The following is a 13,537-nucleotide window of genomic DNA, read 5'->3' as shown; positions in this document are numbered from 1 at the left end:
ATAAATATTGAAGTTTTGGAGTTAGTTAGGGATTTACCTGATGAGATCAGAGTCAACCAGATATATGCAATTCACATAAAGTTGTAATGTCTGACTAATATATTAAGCAGATTCCCAAGGAAGACCCTTAATGAGAGGCCGTTTTGAACTCCCAGTCAGGACTAATTTTCTTCTTTTTTTCTAAAAGCCCTTCCCATAGAGGCATGATGAGCCAGAAATTAGCAGATTTGTTTGCTGTTAACACCTTAAAGTTATCTATAGTATTCAGTGCTTCTTCACATCTTAAGCTTTCAAAGTTTGGGGCAGACATCTTAGATTGAAATTTACCTGCCCACTCCCCTTAGGTCTGTTTGCAGGTTTGTCGGGGCCACCAGTCCTACACACTTTGATCCAGTAGTACAGAGGGCTATGACATTTGGATGATATACTGCGGTGATAAATCATCAGGACTCCATTGCTTGGGTGATGGATTATTGTATTACATCATTGGTATGATGGCTGACAAGAGGGAAAATGCTTCAAGCCAGTCGGTTTCATAAATTGTTTTAAACCTGATCAAAGAAAAAGTAGTTTGAGATGGTGAGGTAGGACTGGAAAGTGTTCAAGGATTCTCACTTTCCCTATTTGGGGCTGTATTTACAATTTTAAGCAATGAGGGATGGGTGCATTAAGAGAGTGCTCTATTCCCCTAGCTTCTATTTTCTAGAGTTTTCCATGAAACCAAATGCCTTTGCTTGGATAGCACAGTGGAAATTAATGGACTAGTCAGCTTTCAAAGCTAAAAGTTTTCCTTGTAGTCAGAAGGGGAAAGAGCTACTTTGTTGCCAATGAGGTTGCCTCTTCCCAGAGGTCCTTGAAAAAGAGGTAGTAGACTCTTTGTTGGGGATGTTACAGAGAAAATTATCATTCAACTATTTTAGACTAGATGGCCACAAAGGTCACCCCCAACTTTGAAATCTTGTGATTCTATAATGTTCAAAGTCATCTAATCTAGACCTCTTATTTCATGAATGAGGAAACTAAGACCAACAGAATTCAAGTATCTTAACCAAGGTTAATCATGATATGGAATTATAAACCTCATGAGGGTAAGGAACTTGACTTGCCTCATTTTTTTTTGGTTTGGTTTTGTTTTGGGTTTTTTTTTGTTTTGTTTTGTTTTGTTTTGTTTTTTTTAATCTTGTCTGCTGCCTAGCACAATACTCTCTATATAGCATGAACTATAGAAACATTGCTAAAATGGATTTGTCATAGTGATGGTTGTACTTCTACTTCCCTTCTATTCCTATGGCTCATTGTGGCAAGGTGGTAACCTGGGACTCATGAAAGTTATGCCCTGGGAACACACGCACTAGAAAATTTGACACAGCAGGAAAGGCTTCAAGTTCAGATCCCTTTCTGAGGACCAGCCTTGGCGAGGATAGGAGATGTTCACTAACAAAAGGGTGACCAAAAGACATATTTGCTAAACTATGCTTATTGATTGATTGATTAATTGAGAGCAGGATCTCCCAATCAGGGAAAATAATACCCCAATCAAAGGAATCGTGGATCTTTTCAAATATGGAAGAGGGGACGGTGGTAGCCAGAATACACCACCATTATATCTAGAAGCACCATCTGACTCCTCGAGGAAGGACTACGTTTGATTCAGTACAGTTTTAGTTTATTTAATTGTTTTCTAGGTATTTGAAAATTACTAATCAGAATATTTGAGTAACTAGAACACCTATTTCGCTCATTCAGGAAGTGAGTTAATAAGCTTTGATTGAATGTTTACTTTGTGCCAGGTACATTACTAAATGCTAGGGTTAAAATAAAGGGAAAAAAAAGTCCCTTATCCTCAAGGAGCTTACTTTATGATGTTTGAGATAAGAAAAATAAAGAACTAAGTATGTACTATATAAATATATGTACATATATATTCATATACATACATATTTACATATTTATGTATATAGATGCACAGGGTATGTAATGATAATAACCATAATATTAATTGGTTGCAGTTCAGTCATTTCAGTTATATCTGACTCTTCATGTCCCCATTCGGGTTTTGTTTTGTTTTCTTGTTTGTTTGTTTTTTCTTTTTGTTATTTTGTTTTGTTTCTTTGTTTTTTGTTTGTTCGGTTTTTTTGGTAAAGATACTAGAGTGGTTTGCCATTTCCTTCTCCAGCTCATTTTACAGATGAGGAAATTGAGGCAAACAGGTTAAGTGACTTTCCCAGGGTCACACAGCTGGTAATTGTCTGAAATCAGATTTGAACTCAGGAAGATGAGGCTTCCTGACTTCAGGCCCAGTACTCTATGCACTATGGCGCCACCTAGCTGCCTCAATAATATTGCTAATAACTGGCATTTGTAAGGTACCTTCTCTATGCTAGGTACTGTGCTAAAGTGCTTTACAGATATTATTTCATTTGATTCTCACAATAACCCTGTCAGGTAGATTGTGTTATTATCTCCATTTGATAGTTGAAGAAACTAAGGAAGATAGAGGTAAGTGATTTGCCCAGGTCACACAATTAAAAGCATCTGAGGCAGGATTTGAACTCAGGTCTTCTTGACTTCAGGCCCAGTTCTGAACTATCTAGGTGGAAGGGGAAATTACTAGCAGTAGGAAGGACTGGGAAAAGCTGCTCCATGATCAAGATGGATTAGAAACCATTTAATGGATTTAAATGTGATTATCAGTATTGTCATATATAGTCCTGTAGTCAGGAAAATATAAGATCAAATCCTGCCCCTGACCTTAAGTGAAAACTTTTACAAGCCTCAGTTTCTTCATCTATAAAATGGGTATAATTATACTTATAGTGCCCAACACATAGAGAACATCATGAAGTTCAAATAAAACAATATACATAAAATTTTGGCAAGCTTAAAACACTATGTAACTTTCAGTTATCACATTTTAACTCAATTTTAAATATATGTTTATTTGCATCCTTTTCTAGGAAACCCATAAATGTGAACCATCAATGAGTCCAATTAATAATAATTCAATTTTAATCTTTCTGTATTTCAAACTCTGAATAAGTAATAAGAAACTTAATAACATTTTTAAATATGCTAAATTTTAAAAATCATATAACTGGACATGGATAAAATCTTTTAAAATAAGAAGACTGCTATTTGAAAATGATTGATAAAAGTGGACTTTGTGCCTAATAAATGCTTTATCTATCTTTCTAATATGTTCCCTGAGGTTCTGACTTAGGTCATAGATTTGGTGATAGAAGGGAACTTGAAGGTCAACTAGTTCAACCCTCTAATTTTGCAGATAGGGATGTGAGGCTCAGAGATTAAGTGATTTACCCAAGGACATGTACATAGTAAATAACATGGCTTGGCTTTGGCTCAGGTTATTTGACCCAAAATTTTATGCTTTTTCCATTGTGCCAAATCATCATCCTCATCCTCATCATCATCATCATGATCATCATCATTGTCATCATCATTATCATCTCTTTCATTATCATCATCTTCAGCAGCAGCAGCAGCATCACAATAATAATAACAATAATAAAAATAATAAAAATCTCCAATGTTCCTCAATTAATAGTTACAATCCCCTAATAGTATTGAAGAATACGCCTAGGAGTGCTGTCATTATACACATGTGCCACCTCCCACTCACCTCCTAATGGAGGAATTTATTTTTCTAAGTGAAGCAATTGAGGATGTTGGTAACGAAAAACCTGGAATAGGTGGTCTTCTTGTAAATGAGTTCCTATCTTTTTCTTATCTTTGTTTAGTGTCCTACAGAGATATTTAATGTGGAAAAAATTAAATATTGAAGTCTTTAATTTCCTTCTAGTGTCTGTAATAAAAAATGAGATAGAAATTAGTCCATAAGCATTTTCACCGAGATTTCATAGTGCCAACATCACAAATCATGTCAGATTTTTGGATTTTCGATTGTCAAGAGCTGCATTGGACCAAAAAGATGCAGTGTCTCACTTTTTTCTTAGAGCCAGGTGAAGGTTATATATCTAGAATTGGAAAGAATCCCAGAGGTCGCCATAGTACAGCTTCCATCATTTTACAGATGAGGAAACTGAGGCTTAAGGAATTTAAATCCCCTGCCCAGTTAGGGCACTAGACTATGAGTGAGAAAAACCTGATTTCAAATCCTGCCTCAGACTCATCCTAGCTGTAGTACCCTGGACAGTAGCAATTTCTTCATCTGTAAAATGAGCAGGTTGGCTTCCACTGTGCCTTCCATTTCTGTATGGTCTCAAATGTAATAAACATCAGAGTCAAGAATTGGAGCAGGTCTTCAGACCCTAAGGCCAATGTTCTTCCCACTGCCTCCTTCCTTATCACTCTAATCTGTCCTTTCCAGACACTGAGGTCCTTTCTTGAACTAACCTGCCAAGCATTCAAACTCTGCTTCAGAGAGCACAACTCTGATGGGCTGGTCACACTGTTCAAATCCAGAACATACACTTGCCAAAAAGACTATTTTATGGAGAACTCACAAAGGGCAAGCGCTCACATGGTGGTCAGAAGAAGCAATATGAGGACACTCTCAAAGTCTCTCTTAAGAACTTTGGAATTGATTGTGAGACATGGGAGACAACTGGCACAGGATCCTTCAGCACAGCGTGCCCTCATCAGAGAAGGTGCTGTGCTCTACAAACAAAGCAGAATTGAAGTACATCAAAAGAAAGACAAGATACACAAATTTAGAGAACCCACCCCAAATGTTCACATGGACTGTTTGTGCCCGACCTGTGGAAGAACATTCCGAGCTCGTGTTGGTCTGATCAGCCACAGTCAGACACACTAAAACTAGACTCTAGCATAGTGATGTCATTGTGTTCCTCTTAGAGATCCAAGGACAAAATTAAAATAATCCTTTCTTCTTAGCTTAGTCTGAATACTTCACCCGGGTCTTGATTTGCTTTCTTTAATGGCCTTCTCATGCCTCGCTGTGACTCAACATTGTTTTAGTAGTTTGCCTATGAACACACATAGACAGTGATCAGGGAATCCCCATTGAAGAAATTGATCCTTCTAGTGGAGGATTGCAACTTATCTATGATTTAGGAAATAAGCCCCATGGAATTGCCTGGGACACATATAGGTTAAGGGACTTGGCCAAGTTCACCCAGCTACTAATCATCAGAGGCAGGATTTAAAACATTGTCTTTCTAAAACCAAGTCAGTACTCTATCCACTGTGCCACATTGCCTCTATGTTTGTTCACTACTGCTAAAATAACTTTCAGTATTTCATTATCGAGAAATCTACAACACTTACCCACCCACTGCACCCCCACCATCCCATGTATTGCTTTTGGACTGCCAGCCTTCTGACTTGGTCCCAAATGAAGTTTCTAACCAACCTTAAGCTTCATATTCTATTCTTATTAGGTAAACTTTTGGGGATCACCTCCCCCTATAACCTTATCTGAACTTTCTTTCCACCTCTCCTATTTATAGTATTCAGGCTCCTCCTTCTCACTTACTTAGCCACATCGATCAATCAGTCAGTCAATCAGTAAAATTGTATTACTCCTACTGTGGGCTAAGTTCTATATGAGACACTAGGGTTTCAAAGACAAAGATGTAATAGTCTTTGCCCTCAACAGCTTCCATTCAGGAGAGACAACATGCACACATTTAAGCATAAACAAAATAAATAAAAGGAATTTGGGAAATCAAGAAGTACCTCCTGAGGTGAGAGGGAATGAGTGAATCTTATTCTCATCAGATTTGGCTTAAGGAGGGAATAACATACACACTCAATTGAGTATGGAAAGCTATCTTACCCTATAGGAAAATAGGGTGGAAGGGGATAAGAGAGCAGGTGGGGGATGATATAGGGGAGGGCAGATCGGAAGAGGGGGTAATCAGAAGCAAACACTTCTGAGGTGGGACAGGGTCCAAATAGAGAATAAAATAAATGGGGGGCAGGATAGGATGAAGGGAAATATAGTTAGTTTTCCACAGCATGACTACTGTGGAAGTGTTTTGCATGACTATACAAATATAACCTATATCAAGTTGCTTGCCTTCTCAATGAGGGTGGGTGGGGAGGGAGGAAAAGAGAAAATTTGGAACCCAAAGTTTTAAAAACAAATGTTAAAAAATTGTTTTCACATGCAACTGGGAAATAAGATATACAGGCAGTGGGGTATAGAAATCTATCCTGCCCTACAGGAAAATAGAAGAGGAAGGGGATAAGAGAAGGAGGGAGAGGTAGAAGGGAAGGCAGATTAGGAGAAAGGGTATTCAGAATGCATGCTGTCTTGAGGTTGGGGGAGGGACGAGATGGGGAGAAAATTTGGAACTCAAAATCTTGTGAAAATGAATGTTGAAAACTAAAAATAAATAAATTAATGAATCTTTAAAAAAATAATTAATTAATTAATCTTTAAAAAATCTTAATGAATCCTGCAGATATCAAAGCTTGTGGTGAGCAGGAAGGAAACCTGTGCAGTAATCTAGCGCTTCCTCTGGTCCCACTCCTTGCTTGAACTTGCCTTCATGCTTAGTGAAACCAGAGGTTAGCTGTTATTTCCTCATAATTCAAAGGATAACCCCATAGGTTGCTGACATTTCAAGCACTGTTGCTTGTGAGCCCCACCTAGCGTGTTTCCCATTATCAGTAAGAGCTACATAGCATTTAGGAAATATATATACTAAGCACGTACAGAAAGAACAATTGTTACTGAAACATTCCCCCAAATGCCTGGGACATACTCCTTCTTTGTATATACAATGTCCTTAAGGATTGTAAGTTCAGACTTAGGGAGTAGATGTGACATGGATAAACTCACAGCTCCTGGTTTCTAGAAGTCCATTTCTCATTTTCCAATGTCCTCATGAATTTCTCCTTAGGGGACAGTTCTCTGCTGAGCTCTGAGGGTCAGTTCCCTTATAGAATCTTAAATATGCACCTCCATAGTGTCTAGTTCATTCTTAGTGTTTGGTTTGCCTCTTAGTTCTCAATGCTGTTATAAGCCACTGCTGTTCGGGGGCATTGCTACTGGCTCTGGTGGACAATGCTGCCAGTGCAGACGAGACCTCCAGATCTTCTAACTTTTCAAAGTTCGTAATGTTGCCTGAGCAATAGGATAGGGAAGAAACTTTATACTCTCCCACCAATGGTAATTCTGCCTCACAAGTCTTTTTCCACTGGACTTAACCACTACTTGGCTGACTTGTTGCTTCAACACGTGATTCCAAACTGGCTTGCTGTGTTCAACAAAGGGCCAAATGTATGATGTATTCTTTAAGCCATTCACCAGCTATTTCCTGCTTAGCATCATCTGCTTCTTCCTAATGACCCAAAGATTCTTTGATCCTTTGAAACTGATTAAGAACTTATTCATACCTAGTTTACTTTGGTTGAATGATTGATTCAGTGGTAATGTCTAGGCCTTCTGGGATTACATTAATTGGAGTAGGGTTTCTTATAGCTTGAAACTGTAAATTCCTTGAGGATAGAAAGTACTCTTTAACCTGGCAATACCTTATATAACACTGTACATTCAGTATAAGCTCTTATTAAGATATTTATATTTATTCAGTACGGAAATATACTAAACTGTGATTTTAAAGGAAATAACCTCCTTTCTTTACTCCTTTTCTTTTGACAAATAATTACTCCAACTAAGTAAACATCCTTTAAAACAATCCTCAGCTTGTTTTGAGCTTCTACTTTCATTGGTCAAGTGCCCTTGGAGGACATTAACTTCAGTTACTCAGCGGATTATGATTCCACCAATGTGGGTCTTCCTTCTACCAACACAATCAAAAAAAGTCACATGATTTGAGAGATAGAAGGCATTTCTGTGGCCATCTAGTCTGAATCAGAGAGAAAAGGCACCCCCACTATGATATATCTGTTGAGTGGTCATTCGACCTCTATTTGAAGACCTCTAAGTGGGGTAAGCCACCATTTCTCAAGATGGCCATGTGTACTTTTAGTCAGCTCTAAGGGTTTTCCTGCCATCAAACCCAAATTGCTAACTTAACTTATAACTGCAATAGAATACCAATAAACTGAATATCATCCACAGAAGAGCAACTAGGGTGATGAAAGATCTCAGGTTCATGTTATATGAGAATCCAATAGAGGAACTTGGAGTATTTAGCCTGGATAAGAGAAAATGAAGGAGAGAAAACAATAGCTATCTTCAAGTATTTCAGAGGTTGTTATGTTGAAGGAAGATTTGTCTAGGTCTGCTTGGCCATAGGAGGTAGAACTATGAGCAATGGTTAGAAGCTGCCATTTTGGAATAAAATTTTATCCTATAAGGAACAGCCCCCAAAGTGAAATTTGTTGCTCTGAGAGTAATTAGTTCCCACTCATTAGAAGTTATCAAGAAATATCTGGGTATCCATATACTGAAGATATTGTGAGATCAAAGGAGGTGAAATTTTTTCCAGTATAAGTTAGATTAGATGACCAGGAAAGTCCCTTCCAATCCTGAAATTATGACTCTTTGTCTTGGTAGATGATTGTCAAGAACTGTGCTGGTCAAATCTTCATCAACCTGTGATTAGGCAAGTGATGGAGCCTCCATGAACTGAGTTAGCCTGATCTCCAATGATATATTCCACTATCCATATATCCAATGAAGCAGCTATGTGGTACAGTGGATAGAGCACTGGCACTGGAGTCAAGAAGCCCTGAATTCAAATACAGTCTATATGACACTGAGCAAGTTGCTTAACTTTTGTCTGTATCAGTTTCCATAAAACAGAGGTTATAATAGTACCTATGCTGAAAGGTTATTTGTGTAAACTAAATGAGACAATATTTGTAAAGCTCTTTGCAAGCCTTGAAGTGCTGTAAGAGTGCTAGCTATTCCATCATTAGAGCTATATTCAAAGCCTTTGCAGCATGACATGGTCATCCAGTGCTCCATTGGTATAGTCTTTGAGAACCCTGGGTTAGCTCTACATCCACCTTGAGACATCAGAGCATGACTTTAGTGGAAGTCTTAGGAATAAGGAAAAAGAAAATGACACGTGTTAAATAGCACATTCAGAAAAATTCTCCCTGCAAACAAAATGAGAGATCAAACCAGTGAGGCATAAGGCATTCTTGCTTGGTATTTTATGTTTTTAGGACAACTCTGAATCCCCCAAAGAGAGAGGTTTTGAGTGCCTCACATGCTAAAAAGAGAAAAGGAACAGCAAACACATTTACTTTCCTGGGGCCAACTATGGCATAGGCAGATGTAAGGCAACCCTGTCCACACCGAGCATCCAATGACTGGCAGTTACTCCTCTCTCTGGGATCAGCAGGCCCATTATATGTTAGTACATAGCTTCTTTCTGGAGCAGAGCTTGTCAATTTTTGTATGTGTTGGAATGCAGCCTGGTGTATAATGGCTTTGTGATGTAGGCAGTGGTCCAAAGGGAAATGAACAGAGATCGGTGACCTTATTTCAGATGAGACCTAGAAGTTAACACAGAAGACAAAATGGGGCTCGTGTTTGGTGGGGGCCAAAGTCATGCAGGGTCTATGTGAATAGAACAGTTGTTGTCAATGGTGTGAACAGATCTCCACTGCTAGGCAATTGGGCAGACTGACAAAGGTGACCCTTACATGAATTATAGCCATCCTGTCATCCTAGTATCATAGACTTGGAGCTGGAAGGAAACTAAGAGACCATTTAGTTTAATTTCCATCTAGTTCATTTTACAGATGAGGAAACTGTATCTGAGAGAAGTTAAGTGACTTCCCCATGGTCACATAAGTACTATGTGGAAGAACTGGGAAGCAAGGACCTCTGAGTTTAAACCTAACATTATTTCCACTGTACCATGCAAGGAACTGTGATCTCCCTCTGAGATCTGAGAACTCCCTCCACCAATTCTGGTTGAAAGCTATCTCTAAGCCTGTAACTTGGTGACTGTTATCTTCTCTTAGAAACCTTACAGATAAAGAATTAACATCTTGTGGGTTAGTCAGTTGGGTCCAACTTTTTTTTTTTGGTTAGGCAATGGAGTTAAGTGACTTGCCCAGGGTCACACAGCTGATAAGCATTATATTTGAACTCAGATCTTCCCGACTCCAAGTGCAGTGTTCTATCAACTGCACCATGAACTGTTCCTCTTAACATCTTAGTTCTCTTTAATTAATAAATTACCAAATTATTAACAAATAACAAATAATTAATAAATGATTTACAATTAATAGGAACTAAGATTAATCATTAAGAAAGGCTTTGAGACATTAACTGACTTGTCATACAGGTTAGTTTCAGCCCCAAAATTTTAGCCTAGGTCTTCCTGGCTCCAGCTTCAGTATGAGGTCATGCCACCTTTAATGATGCCATTCAGAAGTGCATAAAAGTCATTTATGGAGCACAGGCTCAGCTAAGGCATGGATTAGGACCATCCTACTGTGAACTTACTTTTTGACCATATGTTATTATCTTGCTGTATGTGGCTCGTTTAAGTAACTGTGAAACAAGTGTCTTAGAATTTAGAGAGTTTGGTCTAAGAGAGCAACTAATCCCAGATGAAGAGGCTTAGACCTAGGGAAATGAAGAAATAGCTTATGCAAGGTGACCCAGTAAGTTTGTAAGGGCTATACCAGGGCTAGAGTGCAGGCTTCCCAACTCCAAGTCAAGAGCTTTCTCCACTCAGCCATACAATTTGCATAACAAGTATTGTGAGGTGTGATGAAATCAAGCCAGTTAAGTGCTTTGAAATATTAGAAGAATCAGTCATTAAAATAATGTTCTGGAGTGGTTACATTCTCAGTTGTTTTTTTTTTCTATTCTGGAAGGATATTTAATTTATCTAGGGCTATAAATTTAAAATTTGAAGAAATTTCACAGATGGTAGAAACTATTCTGATTTGGCTATAGTCTTGTTAATTCCAGCAATAGATGGGTCCATTACAGAGGTGACAAACACATGGCCTATGGGCCTCATGTAACCCACAGCACTCCCAAGTACAGCCCAAAATAAATGATTAAAACATAATTGGGAAATGTTTAACAAAATGAATAAAAATACAATGAAACATAGATAACATTACATCTTAAAACTAAGTCAATATGGGGCCAACAGGGCAATATTGTTATGTGTAGATTAATGACCACATTTCTATTTAAGTGTGACACAACTGGCCTATTAGACTGTGAGTTCCATAAGGACAGGGACTTTGCCCATTTTTCCTTGTGTCATGATGCTATACATTGCAGATAGGTAGCACCCAATGAAGGACTTGACATTGAATATTTTAGAGCTTCTGGTTGGGTTGATCTTTGTAATCTTTTTGTTGAGGTGGTTTATTAACCAGTGAGCACTTATTGAGTGCCTACTGTATACTAGGCACCAAGAATACAAAGATGACAATGAAACAATCCCTCACCAGAAGGAGCTTACACTGAAGAATATTTCCTTTGAAAGAAATGAATACACTATTGTTCACATATCCTATCTTCCTCACTGTCTTGTTCCTTAGTCTTACAGTTGGAAATTTTCCATCAACCATTAAATGATATGTGTGCAAATACATGTGTGTGAACTTCAGTCCTCTTGAACAATCATATTGAGGCATAAAGTGCCTGCTGTATACAATGCATCAAGTCAGGGTTGTGGATATAAAAATGAAAATAACTTTTTCAATGTCTTCATAAAGCTTTCAAGCTAGTAGTAGGGTAGGGAGAAATGACATATATACAAAAATTTTAATTTTAAGACAACATTAATTAAACAATGCCTAAATGCATAGGAGATGTGAAAGGGTAGCAAGGTGGCACACAAGATAGAGCACTGAAATGGAATGAGGATAACTCAAATTCACTTCCAGCCTCAGATACTTACTAGCTGTGTGACCCTGGGCAAGTCATTCAGCTTTTATTTGCCTCCGTTTCCTCATCTGTACAATGGGAATAATAATGGCCCCTGCCTCCAAGGATTGTTGTGAAGATAAAATGAGATAATAATTATGAGACACTTAGCACAGTGACTGGTAGATAACAAACTTTTTAAATATTAGCTATTATTATGATTATTAGCACAGAGGAACCAAAATATTCTAGATCAATGTGATTACTTCTGGGTTGAAGATCATGGGTAGACTTTTTGGAGTTGGTGGCACCTGAATTTGACCTAAATCAAAGGGAAGTCAATAGATGAAGATGGTGGATAGGGAGGGCGGAATCTATTCTAGCTATAGAAGAAAACATTTGCAAAGGAATGAAGATAGTATGGGTACGTACTCACTCTCTGGACTGGCTATTTTGCTCAAGTTTGCCCTCACACTTGCAGGAATAGGTTTCCAAAGGCCTACAAACACACAGTTACATGCAAACTTTCTTGGTGTCATAGGGACAAATCTGGCATGGAGGAACATGTCACCCCTACTCACCCCTTTATTTTTTTATATTTTATATTTTATTTTATTTATTTTTTTTGTGGGGCAATGGAGGTTAAATGACTTGCCCGGGGTCACACAGGTAGTGTCAAGTGTCTGGTCTGAGATTGGATTTGAACTCAGGTCCTCCTGACTCCAGGGCTGATGCTCTATCCACTGTGCCACCTAGCTGCCCCCACTTTAGTTTTCAAGCCCCAACTGGTGTACCTACATTTACACAAACGAGCTACTCACAATAATGACGCTTTTAGATTTAAACATAACCATGGTCCAGATTCCTAAAATCTAGTCACTGCTGGAATTCTTATAATCTAGCCCATAGTTTACTAATGTTCAGACTCCTTAAGAGTCTTCCTAATATGATGGGTGTTCTAATAAAGCTTGTCTATGGCTGAAAGAAAAGAAAAACATAACCATTTACTTAGTACTAAAGGAAGAAAAATAATACCGCAGGTACTCATTTACTATAGCAAATAAAAGAATAATAAATACATCACAATCCGCGCATAAATGTGAGCCACACTCTCCCACCAATGAATTCCGTGTCTATACATACACACACACATAGATACATACACATGCGCATATAAATACATACATACATATACGTGGGAGAGGAGTAATAGGTACATATAGGAATATAGCAAGGAAGCAAATGAGCAAGGAAAACTCACATAGTTGGGGTAACTCACAACTCTAGGCTAAAGACTTGGAGGTCCTGTCAATTCTGGAATATCACCACATGAAGATCGTTGTCTGTTAACTGTTCCACCTCTGTTCAACATGGCACTCATGCTAGGCAAATCTTCTCTTCTATTCTGGAACCAGGGAAGCATTTACAAGTTCTTGCAGCTTACAGTCACCCCGAAAAGAATGTTGAGAAAGTATTACATTCTTACGTTTAAGCCAAAAAACTGCAACTCTCCTCAGGCTGGCTCTCTCTAGAACCTACAGACAAACCAGACAACTACTTACTCCCCACAACACTGCTTTACAATTAGATCTCATCTTCTTTCCTCTACAGCAAAGCACCTGCACAACCTCTCTCCCCTTTTGTTTTTCCCTCTCAATCCAGAGAAGAAAGTAAAGAACTACAACCATTTCAGAGAATCAGTCTATCAATAAACATTCATTAAGTGCCTACTATGGGCCAGACACTATGCAAAGCACTGGGGAT

At 38.3% G+C, this 13,537-nt stretch overlaps 1 protein-coding gene across 6 annotated transcripts in view; it reads left to right on the top strand.

The window, feature by feature from the left end:
* Positions 1 to 13,537, top strand: part of NLGN1 (neuroligin 1) — a 783,137-nt gene that overhangs the window by 665,928 nt on the left and 103,672 nt on the right. The gene's annotated exons all lie outside the window — the stretch shown is intronic.

Source organism: Vombatus ursinus, unplaced genomic scaffold (genome assembly GCF_900497805.2).
Source record: "Vombatus ursinus unplaced genomic scaffold, bare-nosed wombat genome assembly UNPS02014810.1, whole genome shotgun sequence".
NCBI lineage: Eukaryota > Metazoa > Chordata > Mammalia > Diprotodontia > Vombatidae > Vombatus > Vombatus ursinus.
Note: the sequence above shows the minus strand (reverse complement) of the source record. Positions and strands in the feature narration are given on the sequence as shown.